Source organism: Oncorhynchus mykiss, chromosome 27 (assembly GCF_057628025.1).
Source record: "Oncorhynchus mykiss isolate SJ-2025 chromosome 27, ASM5762802v1, whole genome shotgun sequence".
In the NCBI taxonomy this organism is placed as follows: domain Eukaryota; kingdom Metazoa; phylum Chordata; class Actinopteri; order Salmoniformes; family Salmonidae; genus Oncorhynchus; species Oncorhynchus mykiss.
In genome coordinates this window covers 3,170,292-3,177,176 of record NC_143048.1, presented here as the reverse complement: position 1 = coordinate 3,177,176, position 6,885 = coordinate 3,170,292, and positions in this window count along the sequence as shown.

Below are 6,885 nucleotides of genomic sequence, written 5' to 3'. Positions count from 1 at the left end.
CAAAGCATGGCCAATTTCTCCTGAATTTTTCCATACTTTTTCAAGTTTCAGTTTACAAGTCTAACTCTTTAAGTTAAAGCACATCAGCAGTCATATTGTCACAAAGTATTTTCTGGAAAAAGTAAGTGATCATGCTTTTAAATAGTTGACCTGCTGTTTCTCTGATTTCAGGTACTCTCTCCTGCCATTGTACCCTTGAGCAAGGCACTTGACCCCTTAAAAACGGCACTCCATACAGGAGACCGACGGCAACTGCTCTATTCTATTCTATAATATTCTATTCTCCAGAATCAAAATTCTGCTGTTCATTATGCATCATCACTTCTCTGGATGAGTCTGTGGTTGCTAGGGGTGGAACCTGTCTCTGTGCTTTAATAGTGCAGGGAGCAGTGTTGATAGAGAAGGCATCTGAGAGGGAGAGGGAGAGAGAGAGTGAGAGAGAGCGAGAGAGCGAGCGAGCAAGTGCAGTTTTAGGGACCACTGACTGAGACAAGAACTTCGACAACATGTTTGGCAAGGAGATGGACTAAGAACAGAACCAATGAGCACCTGAAACAGTTACAGGTATTTAACATTCTTTCATAAGCGCATTTCTTTATGTATGACATTATCCTTTAGACCATTGTTTTTTTAAGGATATGTTGGTGGTAAAAAATACTAAAATCACTAGGAATTTTGCAAAAAAGTGTTTAATTTAGGAAATCTGTATTTAAGTATTCCCACAAATAAAAAATAGACAATCCACGGGCACAGACGTCAGTTAAATGCCTATTCCACATAGGTTTAATGTAATTTCATTGAAATGATGCGGAAACAATGTTGAATCGAGCAGTGTGTGCCCAGTGGGATGTGGCTGCGTCTCAATGTAATCAAGGTATGAAATGGTTCTTATTTTTAAATTCAATCTCTTTTTGGGCTTACTTGTCCCCGACCATTCTCTCCAACAAAAATCTAGTTACCTACCCCTGCTTAATACAGTCAGTCATATGATACCGCATGGAAATAGTCACAACCTAAATTATTCAAGCTCCTGCAGAACACAAGATTTCATGATAAGTACTTAGTTTATTGTACTTTATCGATATGATAACCAACAGAAAAAACCTTTTGAGTAGAAGTTTGTCTAATGGGGATGAGATGATATTGGTTATGTTGAAATGCTTGCATTATTCATTTGTCATTGCGCATAAAACATTATTTTAACCCATTTGAAGCAAATGCTTGAAGTGGGCGATGTTGGCAATGACTTTCAAACAGCAAGCGCGTGGGTGTATGGTTTTCTTTCAACGTGCTCCAACAATGTTGTTTTCGGTGGAGTGTTGGGTGATTTTAGTTAGGATATTCTTTGCCATGAATGTAGGGCTGGTTGACATAGTCTGCAGTACAGTATATGTCATCAATAAGGATGCTATTACTTGCTATTCCTCTTCAAAAGACGTCAACCTATTTTGATTATTTATTTAAGAATCTATTTGCATGTGGCAACAAAATTTGTTTTTTGCTTTTACAAGTTACAAAGCACTTGGTTGTAGGCCTAGTCTGCAATAAGGCTGGGGGTGTGGTATGGCCAATATGCCACAGTTGAAGCACTCTTCACACTCTATGCAAACAGAGATGGCCCGTGAAGGCCGCTACACACTTTACGCAAACTACTCAAACGCAGCATAATTTTTTATGTAGTTCTACATACTTTTGTTCAGCATAATTTTTGGAACAGACCTTAGAAGACGCTCTGTTTGGATAGGGTGTGTAGGGCCCGTTTTTCCAATTTTCACCTAAAATGACATACCCAAGTCTAAATGCCTGTAGCTCAGGACTTGAAGCAAGGATATGCATATTCTTGATACCATTTGAAAGGAAACACTTTGAAGTTTGTAGAAATGTGAAATGAATGTAGGATAATATAACACATTACATCTGGTAAAATATAATACAAAAGAACATGCTTTTTTTGTATTGTACCATCTTTGAAATGCAATAGAAAGGCCTTAATGTATTATTCCAGCCCAGGCGCAATTTATATTTAGGCCACTAGATGGCAGCAGTGTATGTGCAAAGTTTTTAGACTGATCTGTTCAAAATGTTGTATCAAGACTGCCCAAATGTGCCTAATTGGTTTATGAATACATTTTCAAGTTCATAATTGTGTGCACTCCTCAAAAAATAGCATGGTATTCTTTCACTGTAATTGCTACTGTAAATTTGACAGTGCAGTTTGTTTAACAAGAATTTAAGCTTTCTGCCCATATCAGATATTTCATGTTACTTACAACCTCATGCTAATCACATTAGCCTATGTTAGTTTAACCGTCCTGTGGAGGGATGGCGTATCGCTGCAGAATTCTATGGTAGCCAAGCTACTGTCCCACCTCCTCCTCCATGCTGATCCTGTAGAGGTTTTAACCTAAGAGCTGTTATGCACGATGCAATGCGGAATGCCTGGATACAGCCCTTAGATGTGGTATATTTGCCATATACCACAAACCCCTGAGGTGCCTTATTACTATTATAAACAGGTTATCAACGTACTTAGAACAGTAAACAAGTAGTTTTGCTTCATACCCTTGGTATATTTTCTGGTATACCACAGCTTTCAGCCAATCAGCATCCAGGAGCTAAACAACCCGGTTTATAATAGGCTATATTTTGTACAATGTAGGCTATATCTTTCACATACACACACACACACACACACACACAAAAACAACCACACACACGCACGCACGCACACACACACACACACACACACACACACACACACACACACACACACACACACACACACACACACACACACACACACACACACACACACACACTAACAATGGTTTCATGAACTAACAGCCCATTCATTATTATTATTTTGAAAAGACAAAGGCTGGAAAAAACTGGTTGAATCAACATTGTTTCTAGATCATTTTAACAAAAAAAGATCTATGTGATGATTTTAAATCAATGTGGAAAACTGATTGGATTTGCAAGAAGTCATCAACGTATTTTTTTTCACCCAACCTGGAACCTAAATTCAATGACAGCTTATTTATTATTATTTAATGTTCAATTCACATTAGTTGACTCAACCAAATGTAAATCAAAACTAGACGTTGAACTAACGTCTGTGCCCAGTAGGTAATGCTTTCCATCCAACAGAAAGACTTTCAAATTCTCACATTTTACTTTCTTTATTTAAGAACAGTCATGGTGTAACCTATTTTGATGTCGTGAAATATGAACACGCACATTTTTAAATGTAGTTTTATGGTAAGATGTTTGCATAATTCATATCCTGATCCATTTAGGAAACTTCAGTAGATGGTTGAAATGGTCTTTTAGACCATGAGAATATACAACACCGTAGCCCATGCCCATGCCTTGTGTAGATCTTAAAATATTGCTTATGTTTAAGAAATAAAGTAGGAGACACTCCTTTCCATTTGGCAGGCTGTATGGAATATTAGCCACATTGCTTACACATACTGTATCCAGTTCTCCTAAATCTACAGAAGTGTCTAGGGGATAGGGGCTAGGGAGTGTTTATGGACAGGGCCATTGACTACCTTGCCAAAATACCCTCAAGCCCTTCCCTGTAAAAAAAAGGGTGAAATAAATAGTGTGCTATATTGTTCAGAGACTCTGATTAAAACCTATTCAATCCATAATGACCTTTGGTGTCACTTGATATGGCTGTCGCCCACTGATGTCCGTGGGTCAACTGTCCAATTTAAGCCAACAGGTGATTTCCCTTTCCTTTTCAAAATGGAAGACAGTAGCTGTGTTCGAATACCCGTACTAACATACTGTATACTACATTCTTAATAAGTATTACTACTTCCAGACACAAATGAGAAAATGAGAGAACACCTCACTCTGAACATTTGACTTACCCTAGCAAAGCTGCTTAGGCAGTTTTCATGTTATCCAGAGTGTTGGTGACTGCTGCTGGTAACAATTTATTTATGCTTTTTTGCCAACGTTTACTTCACTGGCCACATTCAACGGGTGTTGAGCGTTAGTAAATTCATCAGTTTATTCTGTGCACTTGCTCAGTCAGACGAGAGTGCTCTGAAATTGGAGTAGATAGTCAGAGTGAATTTATGAACACACCCTAACCACTATACTACTTAGCCTCTTGTGAGTAGGGGGCAGTATTTTCATTTTTGGAAAAATAACGTTCCCAAAGTAAACGGGATATTTTGTCAGGACAAGATGCTAGAATATGCATATAACTGATTGCTCGGTCAGACGAGAGTGCTCTGAAATTGGAGTAGATAGTCAGAGTGAATTTATGAACACACCCTAACCACTATACTACTTAACTAAGCTATGAATGACGTGAATAATCATGTCAATAAACGTTGGGTAGTTAGTTAGATAGCATAAAGTAAATATACTGGCAAATTTGATGTATTAGTAACCAACTAACGTAGGTAGCTAACATAGCCGGTACAAACTCCTGTAAGATATGCTATGCGGTTCGTAAGAATAGCGTAGCTAACAAATTGTCAGCCAACATAATGGGGCGGCAGGGTAGCCTAGTAGTTAGAGCGTTGGACTAGTAACCAAAAGGTTGCAAGTTCAAATCCCCGAGCTGACAAGGTACAAATCTGTCGTTCTGCCCCTGAACAGGCACTGCCCCTGAACAGGCACTGCCCCTGAACAGGCACTGTTCCTAGGCCGTCATTGAAAATAAGAATTTGTTCTTTAACTGACTTGTCTAGTTAAATTAAAATAAAATTAAAATAAATCATCTGTAACGTAACTTATTGGAAAAGTAATTACTTTTCTCAACATTTTATTAACATTTGTCCTAATTAGTTAAAGCAACAAATTTGTATCCGCTCTCGTCGGACTTCAGCTGCATATTTTCCGCCATTTTCTTCAAATCTGAAAATGCCTCACCCATTTTCTGAAGAATTGCATTATGGTCCCTAAAAATACAGAAATATTGTCCATTGCTTGTAAACTTCGTATTTTTTTGAATGTAGTACGACATCCGGGAACTTTTGGCATACTAACCATATCTACACTATGGCTAATAAGCATACTTTATACTCAATTTACATCAGAAATAGTACGGTTAGTGCGGTTAGTATGAGTATTCGAACACAGCTAGTGAGTGCTTGGTAACCTGTAACTGGATAGGCTGCTCGGTGGCGAGGGCTGAGATTATGTTTTGTCATCTCAATTGCCTAAAGTGGCTTCCTCTCCTCAATAATTTCAATTAGATTCCTCTGTACGTATCCTTTGATGGGCTCATCTCAATAGTCTAAAGTTGCTTCCTCCTCTCCTTGTCTCCTTTCCCACACTGATGTAAATGTTCTGGACAGGTCAGAGCAATGTCATCTTGGTAGGCTTCAAACATATTTACAGTACCAGTCAAAAAGTTGGACAAACCTACTCATTCAAGTTTTTTTATTTTATTTTTACTGACAGCTTTGCACACTCTTGGCATTCTCTCAACCAGCTTCATGAGGTAGTCACCTGGAATGCATTTCAATTAACAGGTGTAATTTGTGGAATTTCTTTCTTTCTTAATGCGTTTGAGCCAATCAGTTGTGTTATGACAAGGTAAGGGTGGTGGTATACAGAAGATAGCCCTATTTGGTAAAAGACCAAGTCCATATTATGGCAAGAACAGCTCAAATAAGCACAGAGAAACAACAGCTCATCATTACTTTAAGACATGAATGTCAGTCAAGAACTTTGAAAGTTTCTAGAAGTGCAGTCACAAAAACCATCAAGCGCTATGATGAAACTGGCTCTCATGAGGACCGCCACAGGATTGGAAGACCCAGAGTTACCTCTGCTGCAGAGGATACGTTTATTAGAGTTACCAGCCTCAGAGACTGCAGCCCAAATAAATGCTTCACAGAGTTCAAGTAACAGACACATCTCAACAAAAGAAGACTGCGTGAATCAGGCCTTCATGGTTGAATTGCTGAAAAGAAACCAGTACTAAAGGACAACAATAATAAGAAGAGACTTGCTTGGGCAGAGAAACACGAGCAATGGACATTAGACCATTGGAAACCATTGGGCCCTTTGAGTCCAAATTTGAGATTTTTCTTTCCAACCGCCCTGTCTTTGTGAGAAGCAGAGTAGGTGAATGGATGATCTCCGCATGTGTGGTTCCCACCGTGAAGCATGGAGGAGGAGGTGGGACAGTAGCTTGGCTACCATAGAATTCTGCAGCGATACGCCATCACATCTGGTTTCGGCTTAGTGGGACTATCATTTGTTTTTCAACAGGACAATGACCCAAAACACACCTCCAGGCTGTGTAAGGGCTATTTGACCAATGAGGGTGATGGAGTGCTGAATCACATGACCTGGCCTCCACAATCACGCGACCTCAACCCAATTGAGATGGTTTTGTATGAGTCGGATCGCAGAGTGAAGGAAAAGCAGCCAACAAGTGCTCAGCATATGTGGGAACTCCTTCAAGACTGTTGAAAAAGGATTCTTCATGAAGCTGGTTGAGAAAATTCCAAGAGTGTGCAAAGCAGTCATCAAGGCAAAGGGCGGCTACTTTGAAAAATCTTAAATATATTTTGATTTGTTTAACACTTTTTTTGTTACGACAGTTGAAGTCGGAAGTTTACATACTGTACACTTAGGTTGGAGTCATTAAAACTCGTTTTTCAACCACTCCACAAATTTCATTTCAACAAACTATAGTTTTGGCAAGTCGGTAAGGACATCTATTTGGTGCATGACACAAGTAATTTTTCCAAAAATAGTTTAGAGACAGATTATTCCACTTATAATTCACTGTATCACAATTCCAGTGGGTCAGAAGTTTGCATACACTTGGTTGGCTGTACCTTTAAACAGCTTTGAAAATTCAACAAAATGATGTCATGGCTTTAGAAGCTTCTGCTGGGC